Source organism: Hydra vulgaris, chromosome 01, assembly GCF_038396675.1.
Source record: "Hydra vulgaris chromosome 01, alternate assembly HydraT2T_AEP".
In the NCBI taxonomy this organism is placed as follows: domain Eukaryota; kingdom Metazoa; phylum Cnidaria; class Hydrozoa; order Anthoathecata; family Hydridae; genus Hydra; species Hydra vulgaris.
In genome coordinates, this window is record NC_088920.1 from 67323396 (window position 1) to 67335856 (window position 12461).

A 12461-nucleotide genomic window follows, 5' to 3' on the forward strand; every position below is an offset into this window, starting at 1 on the left:
AACCATTTGAAACTGAGTTTTACGCTTATTTAAGTTTGTTATTTAAAGTGTTCTTATTTGTATCATTACTTCATTGGAAACCTAGATGTTTAGATTTTTTTAAAGATTAAAATTCCGTTAATTTTAATAACGTAGTTTGAAATAAGACCTTTTCCAGAAATTTGAAGTTATGTTTTTTTGAAAGTGTTTAATTTGATAAAATTAGCCTCTCCATAAAATTGAAATTGGTCAATCAGTTCTTAAAAACCATAAATTGTAGGGCTTAGCAAGATTACATCAGATGCGTATGCAATGATACCTGTATATATAGAATTTATTGTTGATCCTATTTTCCATTCTAAAACTATTTTATTTAGAATGTTTTCAGTAAAAATGTTATATAGATGAGGTGATAGAATAGAACCTTACCGCACTCCTTTTCAGAGACTAAATTGATTTGAGGTAAGTCCTTGATATAATATGTTTGCATTACCGAATAGATAAAGCGATGAAATTGTGTTTACTACGGACAATGCATGTTTTTTTTTTGGAAAAGGAGCTTCTTAAGTAACAGATTCCAGTTTCAAGTATCAAAAACTTTATTGGCATTTAAACTGCACATATATAGAGGTGTGTTATTATTTTTATAGTGTTGTATAGTATCACTCAATAGAAACTCTGCATGGAGAGAAGAGCTGTTTTTTTTTGTAATCTTAAACTAGTGGGATTGACTAACTGTTATACTATGACATATAAGTAAGACTAGATATTCTAGAACTTTAGTGAAGGTATGTAAAATACTTATTCCATGGTAACTATTTGCATAACTTAGAGATTTTTTATGACTTAAAAAGTGGAATAATTATTGAAGTTGATAGATCTTTTGGGACCTTCCCATTCGTTAGAAAACTGTTGTATAATTTACAGAGCCACAAAAAGAGATTGTTGTTATAAGAGTTTTAAGATGTTCAGCACTTATCCCATATCTATCTGGTGGCTTATTACTATTTGGTAGTGAGGTTCTATTTATAATATCAGCTGTTGTAATAACTAATGAATTAGGCTTGCTATTTAGAGGTGGATTTTGAATAGGGTTTTGGTGGCCTATTGAGTAGAGTTTGAAAATGTTGTCTGAATTCAATAACGAAATCTTTTATGTTTTGCAATTTATTAATTGAGAATAACCGAATACTTGCTTTGGTTTTCAGTTTACGAATGTTTTCACAGAAATTCTGAAATTTTGTAGTTCTTAGATTTTCAATATTTTTTTTCATGGACCTTTTTGTTTTGGGCTGCCTTTACCGCTTTACGAAAGTTTTTACGTGCTAGGATGTATCTTTTGTACTCCATGCATTCTTATGTTTTACTATATTTTGCCATTGTTTTTAGTTAAACTAAAGATTTTTTTTCTCCATATTTTATGCTCTGTTGTCGAGCACGATTTGGAATACTTTTAGGTAAGCGACAGGTAACGTGTACAGGAACGACAGGTAACGTGTACAAGAACGACAGGTAACGTGTTCAAAGCACTGTTTAACAGCTACTTGAGCAGCATTTTTAATTTTAGTCGTTGCAATAGTATAATATATATGGTACCAATGAAAATAGCTAAATATACCAAATAAACTGGGTTTACGCTGAAAAAAAGATAAGAAAGAATGAGTAAAGGAGTGATAGTGTAACTTTGCAAAACTGTTCTAATTATGTAAAACTGTGATATGAGTGAAGCCGAATTTTTAACAAGTTTAGTTTTTATTTTAAAAAGTAAAAACAAATTGAATAATAAAAAAAAGCGTAAAACAAAATACTAAAAACTCAATAATTCAAAATCTAAAGTTTGAGTAGAAATTCTACTCCACTCATATCATAAATATTAATACAATAAACAATCCTTGGAAATTTCATCATGAAAGCATTTATAGCTTTTTGAGATTTTTTATACGGCGTGCATGAAATTCAAAACCTTGGAAAACGCAAAACAAAAAATAAATTCATAAAAAAGTGATATTTTAAAAATGAAACTTAAAAAGAGTATGAATTTTTGAAAAATTACTGTAAAAGCTACTAAGTTCATAGTATTTCCTGAATATTTTTTTGATTTATCGCTTTTTGATAAGTGTTGAAATCATAAAAAACTACTTTTAACCTTAAAACTTTTATTCGTCATAATAAAACTTTTATTCTTCATAATAAATTCTTTTATTCGTCATAATAAAACTTTTTATTCATCATAATAAAACTTTTATTATGATGATATCTTTATTAACTTCTTGTTTATAAGTCTGTAACCAGCTAAAGTAAAGGCTTCATTTTAAGTTTTTCACAAATTTAAATAACTGACTTATACCAAAAATAATATTTATATCGTTTCAAATGCAATTACATTAGTTTTTTTATATTTTTGCTTATGTTGTTGTATAAATAACCTTTGATAAGTTGATATAATCGTATTTTAGAAGCAATATTAATTGGCTATGTCTACCTATAATAAGAAACAGAATATTAGGTAGCAAATAGGATATAAATCTTAATCTGTATTTGAAACAGAAGTTCTGAAAAAGAACAAAAAAAAAGCACTCCCTCCGTTGCTATGACCATTTTTTTAGCTTAGGATTAAACAACAAAAGTTTTTTTTTAATTTTTGAAAAATTTAGAGGGTAGTTGCCCCTTAAGGTAAATGCTCCTTAAGGTAATAATTAAATTATTTTACTATTGGGCAAAACCAAGGAATTATCATTTATTTTATAATACAAACAATAGCTTAGGCATAACATAGTTAATAATAAATAGAGATAAAAATATTACTAATACTACTATTTTTGCGGGGCTACAATATTTAAATTAGAAAAAATTGGGCAACTTGCATACTTTTTTACTAGGATAGGAAGCGCGACAGCATCGCTATATTTACACCTATGCAGTGTTTCCATTATCTGGCAAAAAATATTTAACTGGGTAATGGGTAATTTTAAATTTACCCGAGTAATACGGGTATTACCCGGATAATTTTATTTTAATTAGATGTTACAGCAGCTATTAAATAACCTATGAGGCGTAAATTTAGTCAATTTTGATTAAAAAAACAACAAGTTTTTAAAAGGGTAAAATGAAGAAGTTTCATAACTTTTATCTTTAAAGATTTTTCTTTTTTTCAAGTTTTTTGCAAAACTGACGCATTAAAATTAATGCAGCAAGGGTATCATCTATCAATCTATTTCTTATTTTCATGGCAAAAATCCCATGGCTGAAAAGCTCGTTCTGCTCCACTGATTTTGATTTAATAGTTAATAAAGTGTTAAATTTTTCAAGATTTTAAGGCCTTGCACGAGCTTCAAATAAAATCATCCCTTTTTTGAAAATCTAAGATCTAATCTTATCTTCGTTGATAGTCTTTATGTTCTGTTTGTTGAATAAATAAAGCAAATTCATCTGAAAAATATTTTTTTTCATCAGTTTTTAATGTTTGATCAGGTGTACCATCAGTAACTTCAAAATCAACTGGTAGCTCTTCTTCTGCTTTCTGTGGATTAAGTCTGTTTAAAAGTGAAGTAGCCAGAGATATTATATTACGTTTTTTTATTTTTAGACCAAACTGATCCTTTTGCTCTTCCAAAGTGTCCGGAGATTTTTAATGTTGTATTAACTGTACAAGATCGGAGTTTCTTCCCTCTTGAATTCGGACTTCAAATTTTTCTAGGAGAGCAAAGCTTATTGATGTCCCTTTATCTTTCAACATCTTAGCAACAAATTCAGTAACTTTTTTAGCAAGCAAAAGATCAGCATCTTCCTTGCATAAATATTCTACAGTTATCTCAATAGGAGCAAGAACAGCGCATATTTTTTTAATCTTCCCCAATTTTTTATTGGAAACATCAAGTTCTTGTTCCAGATGGATCATTGCTACTTTAACTTCATTGCAAACTTGATAAAATTTTCGTAGTATTTTAACAAAGCTACTAACTAGGGACTAAGCTAGGGACTTTCTGAAGACTTTAAAAATTTTACGAATTTTAGCAACAATAGCACCAATATCAGAAACTAGATTTGTCTCAGTGCTTAATTCATCACACTCCTCTATTGTTTCTTCATAATCTGCTTCCTCTTCAGTTTCATCATGAATTAAATCATCGTTTATCTTATGAGGTTTATAAAGTATATCTCAAACACAAAGATTGCATAAACCAGACAGCAAACATGAATGGGAAAGCATAATTTGAAAGACGTTTTTTACATTAAGAAGATAATCCAAATAAAAAGTTTAATAAAGGGAGGAATTCAAATTTTTAAAAATGATATTAACGCTGTTGAAAGTACACAACATGCTAGATCCTTGATGAATCAGATCAGAGAAAGAGATTTAGATTGTGTAATTTTGTTAGAAAATTTTTGTGAAGTTGACAGTTTTATTGCTGGTTTAATTGCCACTGATTAAGATGTTTAAAGTAAGTTTCAAATTGCTTTGCACTCAAAATTGTCAACAGGAAACGAATGATTATAATTATCTAAATAAATTGTCTAGAGCTGGGCTAACAACTCAATCATTACCGCCTTTAGAATATACAGTTTTGCTTTGCTAGACCATGTATTTGATGTTATTTATCAGTCTCAAATGCAACACCGTAAATCAGCAAAGTTAGTACATGGCAGTAGAGAAGCTTACTAACCATTTTTATGTTTAAATCACCAAAATTAAGAAAAAGAAATTACACGCTGTTATTTCAAAATACACGCTGTTATTTCAAATATTCATTTTAATAACATCAGAGAGAGAGTCAGTGATTCCATTGTTGTCTTTATAAAAAGATAGAGAAAAAATAAAAATATTTTGTTTTACACTTTAAGACCAGTTGTGTATAATTTTTTTTTTATACTTTTAATGCTTATTTTTGAGAATTTGTGTATTCTTATTTCTTGTAACGCGTGACGACTAAAAATCAGGACAAAAAGAACTTGTGCGCAAGTCATATTCAGTTGTTTAACTTTGCCACTTCGTTACATAATCAAGTAGTGTATGATTCAAGTAATAATTTTACATAGTTTTTGTTTGACAGTTGTCAATTTAGTTGTCATAAAATGTCGTCTAAAGAGAAGCTTCTTCAAGAACGTGTTATACATTTTTATGAACGCCATAAAAGTGTTGGCAAAATGTTTACTGTAGAACATATTTTGAAAGAAGGTATATCGAAAAGTACAATTTACGATATTTTAAAACGTTGTACTGTTGAAAGAAAGCAAGGATCCGGACGAAAGCCCACAATAATGACCAAGAAAAATTTGAAGAAGTTAAAAACTCGATTTAACAACAAAGGTAGCATTAGCCAGCGCAATGCTGCTAGAATACTTGAGTGTTCCCAGCAGTATATCAGTAGGGCACACAAAAAGCTTCAAGTTAAACCAAGGAAAAAGCAGAACTCGCCATCCTACACCGAAAGTCAAATTACTAAAGTAAAAAAAGATTGTCGTTATCTTGTGAGACATTTTGGTTATTTTACTTTAAGTAAGCCCCAAAGTTATTTTACTTTAAGTAAGCCCCAAATGCCTGGTAACAAAATTTATTACACAGACGACTCTTCTATTACATTACCTGATGTTAAATTCAAAATGCGAAGCAAATTTGAGAAGAAAGTAATGTTATATATTGTTGTCTCCGACAGAGGAATTTCAGAGCCATTTTTCAAGGAAAGTAGTCCAGCTGTCAACCAAGAAGTTTACAAAAACCAATGCTTAACTAAAATTTTAATCCCATTTATTAATAAATATCATTCAGGTGATAAATACATACCTTGACCCAATAAAGTATCGTCACATTATGCGAAAAGTGTTACTGAGTTCCTCCAAAGCGAAAATATTCCTTTTGTACCGAAGAATGTTAACCCCACCAATTTTCCTCAATGTAGACTAATTGAAGATTTTTTTGGAGAACTAAGTTCTATAACGTACAAGGGTGGTCGGAAAGCTCGAAATATTTTACAACTCAAGTGTAAAATTAAAAAATCCTTGAAAGAAATGGACACAACTGGTGTAAAAATAGCTTGCACGAACATTAAAACAAAGTTGCGCAGAGTAGCGGATAAAGGACCCTTTGTGGAAAACCATTAATTTTATTGTATATTTTTTGTTGTCATCAATTTCATATCAACCATATAAAAATGTTATAAATAAATTATTTCATCAAAATTGACATTTTTTCTCATTCCGGATTTTTAGTTATGATCCGTTACAGTCCATAAATATCCTAAAATTTATACTGACAAATCTAACCCATGCCTTTCTAAAATCATTTTAGTAATATATAATTATGAAGGTTAACTGTGGTGTGTTGTTTTCTATAAACATAGCATTACTATTTTTATTACTAAAAAGAACCCTCGATTAAGTATACAAAGTTTAGTGAAGTTTAGTAGATATTTCAATTAAGCCAACTCAAAAATTTTATCCAGTGTCAGATTGACTAACTTAAAATTTAAAACGCAATACTTAAATATTTTGAGAAAGTTTGTCCATCCGACAAAATATGCGTTTTTTTAACTGGCCTTCTATTTTTTTCCTATTTAAGCAGATTAGAAGGCCGTGTATTTAAGTAGGCCATGGTTGGGAATGTGAAAAAATTAGTATCACCTTGGAGCTGCTCCGATTTCTAGTTTGATTAATAAAAGGAAGAGAAAAGATTGCTATAAAGCTTTATGTAAAAAACGATCTTTCAAAAAACCAATACTGCCATCTAGCCAATCAAATGATATTGATCTCGGTAACTATAACGATAATATAAAAATTGACATAAATCCACCAAATGACGAGTCTGCTTCTAAATTTTGTCAGCATGATACTTATAAGATAGAAGTGGAAACTTTTAACTTTCAGTTAATGCAATACTGAAATAAATTGATCGAGAAATTTAATGAAATTATTGAGAAAATAATGCCAGACTAGACCATAATAAATATACTTCATACCAAAATCTAACAGATAAACTAATGAACTTTTTTTCAGGGTTATCTCGAACTACGTGATATTGTTAACAATTTTGACAAATTAAGTGTTATTATTGACTTTCAAAAACAAAATATATTTAAAAAGAGTAGAAAAATCGCAAAAGCAAGAGCAATTTTTGAGTTTAAAATTTGTAGAAGAACATCTGTTTTAAAAATTTTGTAAAGAAAAGTTTTTAATAACAATAAAAACTTTTATTATCAAAATTTATTTGCAAAATTTGTAAATAGTTTAAAATATTATTCTTTCAATATTTTTAATGATTTTAGGGTAAAAGTATTGATTTTAGGGTATAAAAGAAATACAAGAAACATATTAAAGTTCTTGCGTTTATATTTTTATTTACAAGTATGCGTCCGCATGTTGTGACGCAAGTATGCGCCCGCAAAGATGTGACGACGCACGGAAACTCATTTTTAATAAATATAAACTTTCTATATGTTATTCTAATACGGTTAAGATTGGTTATTATGTAAGAAGATTGGTCATTATGTAAAAATCAAAATTATGTTAAAATTAAAGAGAAAATAAAGAGATAAACAATATTTTTTGTTAAAAAGTTTGTACTTGTCATTTTTATTTGTATGAAAAAGTTATTGGCCCTGTTGCATCTACCTACCCCATAACAGTGTTGGGTTGTATACTTCTCATATGGCGAGTAACAGAAAAATATGTTAACCTTATGCAACATGAACTAGGAAATATAAAATTCCAGCTATAGAGTTTTAGAAGGTAATAATAAAAAAATAGACAGATGTCTAAAAAGGAATCAAGATTATCAAGGTAAGTCAATTGATTATATTACAACTAAAAGCGATAAAACTTTTCTATATACAACCTAATATAGTTTATATAAAGTTAAATAAGTTAAGTTGTACTAACTTAACTTAATTAATTTTATATCTACTTTTATGTATTAAATTACAATTTTATCAGTGATAATTTTATTATTAATATTACCTAAGTTTACTTAAATTTAATAAATTATTTACAGTAAAGCTCGTTATTGGTTAAAGTTTGTTTTATACTCAATTATATAAACATAAATTGCTTAAATTAAAATTTTTTCTTTAAAATATTATGAAATTTTTTCATAAATGATTTATGTTTGATTTCAGAGGCAAACTAGTATTGGGATTGCAAAGATAGAATGAGAGCTAAGGGTTTTAGATTAGATAAATAAGAGAAATTTATGTATTGTAAAGTGAAGAATGAGCAAGTAAAAAATACTGAAGAGTGACCATATGAAGTGTGTAGAAAGAGTGTTAAAGAATGCTTTTTCGTTTCCTTATATTAAGAACACAATGTGCTCCTAGTATTACTATCAATGTGGTCATCATATTATAATGGATTTTAACATAACGTGAAAGTTAGAAAATAAATTGAAAAAAAATAGTGAAGGAAAGATAAAGTGTGTTTGAAAGTTTTTTTAATCTTAAAGATGAAATTTGATCAGCCGGTGGAGAAATGGTTTCTATGACATCAGTATGGGCTAAATCTACAAAACTATCTATGTTTCTTACAGTATGAGGTGCATTATTACAGAGTAAAAGAAAGTTATGTACTACATGAATCCAGAGTATTAAGATCAGTAATAGTGAAACACTGGTCGTGAGGGTTAATGTTGTATAGTATCTGGAACAAACAAAGTTAATGATCAAATTTATGGTGTGAGTCTAAATAATAAGAAAAGAAGTGATGATCTAAAAAAATATTGGAAATAGTAAGTGTATCTGATAGGATGATAATGGTAAGTGTATCTGATAGGATGCATCAGGAAAGATTAAGGTGATTTAGGCAAGTAGAGTGAAAAGATATAGGTATTGGTTATCATCATTTAGAGAGTTAGTTTCAGTAGTCAAAGTTAAAGAGTTAGTCAGTTTCAGTAGTTAAAAGTTAAATTAATATATATATATATATATATATATATATAATATATATATATATATATATATATATATATTGATTCTTTAGCATTTTTGGAAATTAACCAATAAAAAACAATCAAAGTTAATAAAAAGTGAAGTTGTCGAAAAAAGTTGAAATAAAAAGTGAAGGTTAAATGGGTGGGAAAAAAGTTTAAAGTTGTTAAAAACATAAATGAATTTTACAACTACTTAAAGTAAATGCTTCTTGCATTTACTTTTTTTTGCAACTAATTTTATTTTAATAAAAAAAGCCTGACCAAAGGGCTTATCTACAGCCTAAAAGCCTATAACATTTCTTTGGGATTCTAAAATGGTTTGTGCTTCAGAATATGTGTCTTATATATATCATCAGTGTATACAGCCTTGGTACTATTGGTAAATATAGCTTCAGCTTTGGCAAAATATTGGATTCGGTACATTCTTAGATAAAAACAAAACAAATAAAAAAACTATTTACTTTTCCAGAACATTCCGACAAAATTGCAAAGCATGCATTAACTTTCAAATGAGTGATGATGGGAAGAAACTTCAAGTTGTTAAAATGATTGAAGAACACTCTCATTGTATCACAGAGGTAATTTACTTGTAATAATTTTATAAAATAGTGATATAATGTATTACAAAATAGTTTTAAATAAATTTGTTGGAGTCATTTATGCATCTCCCACATCAGCGTCAATTGGATGTAGATAAAAAAAAAGATATGACTCATATGCTTGCTGTAAAAGCTAACAAAAAGTTGATACAGCAACATATGATGAAATCTACTGGGAAAGTTATTACACTTTAGGATATTTAAAATATAAATCAAGCTTTTAAAAATCAGGATGATAACAATTTGACAACTCTGTTAAGTGAAATGCTTAAACAGAAGGATTCTGTGACAGAGGTTGTTATTAATAATGACAATCAACTTCAAGCATTGTATTATCAGGAAAACAAGATGATGAAGTTATTTGCATATTATCCTGAACTGCTTCTCCTTGATGCAACATACAAGCTTAACAACTTGCGTATGCCACTATGTTTTAATGTGTGTTGATGGAAATGGTGAAGGAGTAATTGTTGCACTCTGGATTGTTGCTAATGAGGAGAGAGTAATCATAGAAAAGTTAACAAACATATTTAAAAGATATAACGATACCAGTGGGTGTTCAAGTTGTTGTGACAGACAAAGATATGGTTGAGAGAGATGTGATTAATGACAAAACTCCAAATGCTTTTCTTCAATTATGTCTTTTTCAGACCTTGCACACATTTCGCAGGGAAATAACTGTTGAAAAAATGGGTATAAAGGCAGAGCAGAGACTTCTTGTTTAGAAATTCTGCAACAATTAGTTCACTCTGATAATGAGGTTTCCTATGATATGCATTATGATGATCTTAAGCCTCTTAAATTAGAGCCTATCATAGACTATTTTAATGTAAATTGGCATAGCATAAGAATGCAGTGGGTTAGTGAAGCACAGGGAAAGCAATTTGGTATTTTGCTATCAAAATTGTTAGAACTTGAAAATTCTTTACAGGTTTTTCTAAATAAAGAAGTAAATAATATGGTGTTAGATATCGGTGAAGCTGATGACTTTCAAAATCCAATAGTTTCTAATCATGAGTTGATCTCCAATTTTTTGGTTCAACCTCATACACAATCTCCATCTGCGAGTCAAAGCAAAAAAATCAGCCTATAATTCAATGAGTCAAAAATGAATGTGCTTCCTCATTTACATTTACAAACTCCGTTATTGAATTACAACACTGCAGCTAACTCACTATCACTTGATGAGTCTATTCTAGGTGAGTATTTTTCCTCATTACGTTATTAAAATTTATAATTGTTCATTTTTTTAGAATTGATTTTTTTTCTGCCAAATCCCAACCTAATTAAGATGCCGTCACATATACCCAGGCGTGGGGAACCAAAAGGATCTGAAACAACAGTTATTGGATTACTTAAAAGGAAGAGAGAAGCCACTTTTAAGTTGTTGTCATTTTTAAAAATGTCCCCGACAGATAAGGATACAAGTATTAATGAAAAATATATAATGATAGAATAAATAATCCTATCAGATTTACATTGCAAAAAAACAAAACTGGCTCATATGTCACAAAAGTGACATATGAGCCAGATGAAATAAAAAGAGTAAGAAAGTATTTTTCTTCGGTTTCTTGGTCATATCTGACTAGTAAGCTTGAAATAATTTCAAGCTTACTAGTCAGATATGACCAAGTTCGTTGTCACAAGCAAAGAAACCTTTGGCTATGCCAAGCTTGTGACAACGAACTCTGTGACACGTTTGTGATATGTTGTGATCATTGTCTAAGTTGGTTTGACAGAAAATGTGTCGGTTTAAAGGCTGATCCTAAGAGCAAAGCTTGGTTTTGCAAAAGCTGTTTAAATAATAAGTTTATGAACTTAATATCCAATCAAAGGTAATCAAGTTTTATGTAAAAAACTGTTCAATGATGTGCAATTAGATATTTGTTTTTCAACAAGTTTCCTATTTTGAAACTAAATGTTTATTTGCAAGTGTTACATGCATAATTTGGTGTTTCATTTTTGTATTTTTAAAGTTTTTTAAGTTTCATCTTTTATCTAGCATTATCTATCCAGCTGAACTTTCATCTAACAATGAGGATCAATTTTGTACACAAAATTGTGACACCTTGTTAACATCTAAGCTTTCTGCAGCTGATTTGCAAGATATTTCAGCCAAACAGATGTTATCAGACAATGTGATTCACACAGTTCAAAAATGATTAGAAATATTTGTGGGTTACAAGATCCAGTTCTAGAACAAAATTACTTATTTAAAGGTATTAATGAATCATTTATACAAGTTTTGCATGATGGTGCTTTACACTTGCTGACAATCAGCACTTTTGAATGCGCTAAAGATGAGGTTTGTGTTTTAGATAGTATGTTTCATGGAAATATAAAAAAGCATGTTGTCAGACAAATTTGTCTAATTGTGAACTGTTTCAAAGATATTTTAACAGTACGTGTTTTGCCAGTGCAGCAGCAAATAAATGGTGTCGATTGTGGTTTATTTGCATTAGCTTTTGCGCAGTACATTGCTTGCACTAGCTCAAATCCTTCTTTTGTTGCATTTGATTCATATATGATGAGAAAGTATTTACTTCAAAGCATTACAGAAAATCATTTAAATGATTTTCCTAAGACTGCAAAATCAGTAAAGTTTTGCAAAAAAAAGTGTTTTCTTTACATAGTTTTTGTAGGCAGTTATGAATGCCTTTAGGCAAATTTGACAAAAAAAGGTAAGCCAGTTGGTAATTAATCTAAAGTCTATTTAATCAGTCATTTAAGTCTCGTGTATGGTTTAATGTTTTTTTAAAAATAACTCTCTCATTAACAACTAACTATTAAAAATAGTTATTGAATTAAAATTTATTATGATTGATTTTAAATATGAAAAAATGATTATAATAGAAAACTGATATTAATAGATTTAGGGATATAGTACTGTGTAACAACTGTAAAGATTGGTTTCATAGTATTTGTCAAGGCCAGCTAGAAAATGTTTCCGAAAATGAGATACTTGAATG